Raw genomic sequence first — 2,646 nt, 5'->3', positions numbered from 1 at the left:
CCTAGGGAACTCTTCCCTTAGAGATGACTGCTGCTGAGGAAATCAACAAGACCGGACTGGCTATAAGGTAAGACGCTAGTCAATGGTACAAAGTCTCCAGAGATGTTATGGGAATTGAGTTTATTCCCCCAGTCGTGTAAGTACAGTACCGAATGCAATAGATGAATTGATAAGATTATTGGTAAACTGAGTATCACTTAGTGAGATGGGATGACCTCTACCCTACTTGTGTAAGTACAAGCAGAAGTAAAACCATAAAAATAATATAAATTACACCACAATGGCTAAAAACAACAATGATTAGGGAGCACCTTGCAGATTACTTAGTTTAGCTGAATCCACAAGCGTGGACGTAAGACCCAAAGACCAACATGTTCTATGAACGGTAACAAACCACAGGAAAGATGGAAAAATTTTGAATTTAAATTCTATTAATCTTCTTGTAACATCTTGCAGATTGCATTTTTATCATCGTATGTGCTCCTTATTGCTTTTTATATGGAAGATGCAGTTAGGACCTTACAAAGCACCTGGTTCTTATTATGAAAGATATTGTTAATAAGTAACTTTTGAGTCTTGCGAGAACACGGTCACATAATAAACACTTCCCATTGGTTAGCCTCTGACTTAAGATTTTTATTTCAATCCAGACATATGTAAGCTGAATGAAAACAAGAAAAGGCTCCCGTGAAGGACAAAATAAAAAAGATAAATGGGATATTTTATCTATGTATATGGAATGGATAAAGATACTAGTCAGTCCATAAAGGAAAGTGGTCTTGAATGCGTCATTTCAAAGTGTTTATTTTATGCTTATTTCGTTTACAAGAAATGATAAAGAACCATTTATATGAAAAAATAGTGATTTTTGCTGATAAGAACTTTGTAGTATCAAAATAAACTAGATTATATAAATAGAAATTTGATGAAAGTTCAAATTTGTTGCATATATTACTTATTCTGTGTTATTTTGAAGCAACTTAAGTCTTTGTGTGTTTACCAATAAATAAAATGTTAGTTTTCCCTTTAAGGTGAACTCAGGACTAATAGCTTTAATCTTTTGCTAAAGAAAACTTTTCCTCAAAATATAGAAATCTTTTACTTAAAGTTTAACAAAGTCCTCCAGTCTCAGTGAGATTTTGAAGCCGAGATGTGCAAGGACACCAGATTGAAGTTTATTCTTTTTTAATGTAAAGACATTTATTTTGCTACAATAGTAATGAATTAACAACATTTTCTAAAGAAAAAATAGTAATTACATGATCAGAAAAATTTATTCAATGCCTGATTGTGTTGACATGATCTTATCATGTACTGATGGGGTCCATTCGGTGTCCTCTATGGCCTTGGGCAAGTTTGAGATCCTACGATTTTGTTAGATATCCAAGTGAGAGTCTGAAAAACTATTACAAATATCACAATTGCATAATCAATTCATCTTAAGATTCGCAAAGACAACTTTAAAATCAAAGCTTAATATTGATTACGTTGGTTATTCATCTTTTTATCTCTCGTTCATAATGTCATTGGCCCAAATATTTATCAATCTATTTACTATTATAATAATCTTTGGCATCTTGTTTCACCTCATTAGCAAAATCACTAGTTTTGAAACTCACTTTGGTGACGTCAATCTTTTGACATGATAAGTTCCTCATAACTTCTTTGACTTGTGGGTTTACTTGTCAATGCTTATCTATATTCATAATAATGACTCTAACATTAAATTAATTAAGCCTAATCATCTTTTTGTTTGATCTTGAAATCTTTTTCTAAGTTCAGTTGACAATGTACCCTTTGCCTATACTTGTACTTGACTGACAGTTGATATAAGAACTTGCTCTCTGGTTTCATGTTTTGAAAGGTTTAGATTACCATAAGTCACATGTTTATTTAATCTTTAAAATTTTGCTGCTCTTTAAATTACATTTTCCCTTGCTGACGAAATTTTCCTTCTTTTTCATTGTCTGTCAATTTAATATTTATCTCCCTCGGCTCTTCATTTTTTATTTGATTAGTTGGAAACAAAAATACCATTCTGATTTCGTATCAACCTTTATGCTGAACATTGAAAACTTCTTGTTTTGAAAATATTTCCATTCCATTCCGTCAGTCATGTATCATAATTTTTCTTATGGAAATCATTCAAACAAAATTTCCCGGTATTTCACTTACTGCCTACTCTGGCGCACACTCCAGGACTGCTTGCAGCGGCGCAGCCATAGCCCCAAGAGACCACTCCACTCTCCACCATGAATGTCCGAGTTGTGTTACCTCCAGTCATCAGTGGACCACCGGAGTCACCCTGAAAAAGAAAAATTCTATCACGACTCTACTGAAACTAGTTACATTTCAGGTTGGGACATTTTCTGGGTTATAAGAAAGAATATCGTCACAGATAGTAGAAAGGCTGTTGTCTGAATTTGATAAAACACGCAGATTTCTCCTCAATCATCCGTCTATATGTCTTTTGCCAGTATTTTTTTCTGTACCCTTGAAGTAGCCTGCGGCTGTTAGTAATTTTGCATAAACTTTGTATGTGTTCATAATTTTTGGTCTATTGAGTTCAGCGTGTCTTTCAACATCCCATTTTAAATATGTAAATACTAGTCTATAGTCCGACCTTCTATGTAGTTGGTCCTTCAG

At 33.6% G+C, this 2,646-nt stretch overlaps 1 long non-coding RNA gene across 3 annotated transcripts in view; it reads right to left on the bottom strand.

Moving 5' to 3' along the window:
• Positions 1-1,150: 1,150 nt before the first annotated feature.
• The window catches only part of LOC137642110 (uncharacterized), a 62,759-nt gene continuing 61,263 nt past the window's right edge, over positions 1,151-2,646 (bottom strand). For 2 of the 3 annotated variants that reach the window (XR_011044642.1, XR_011044643.1), the window contains exons 2-3: positions 2,176-2,305; positions 1,151-1,395 (exon numbers count right to left, since the gene is read on the bottom strand). This is a non-coding gene — a long non-coding RNA (uncharacterized lncRNA). Of the gene's footprint in view, positions 1,404-2,175; positions 2,306-2,646 lie in introns of all 3 variants that reach the window. The other variant, XR_011044644.1, reaches the window with a different exon arrangement.

The sequence above is a fragment of the Palaemon carinicauda genome, chromosome 6 (assembly GCF_036898095.1).
Source record: "Palaemon carinicauda isolate YSFRI2023 chromosome 6, ASM3689809v2, whole genome shotgun sequence".
NCBI lineage: Eukaryota > Metazoa > Arthropoda > Malacostraca > Decapoda > Palaemonidae > Palaemon > Palaemon carinicauda.
The sequence above is the reverse complement of the archived record's forward strand: the minus strand, read 5'-3'. Positions and strand labels throughout refer to the sequence as shown.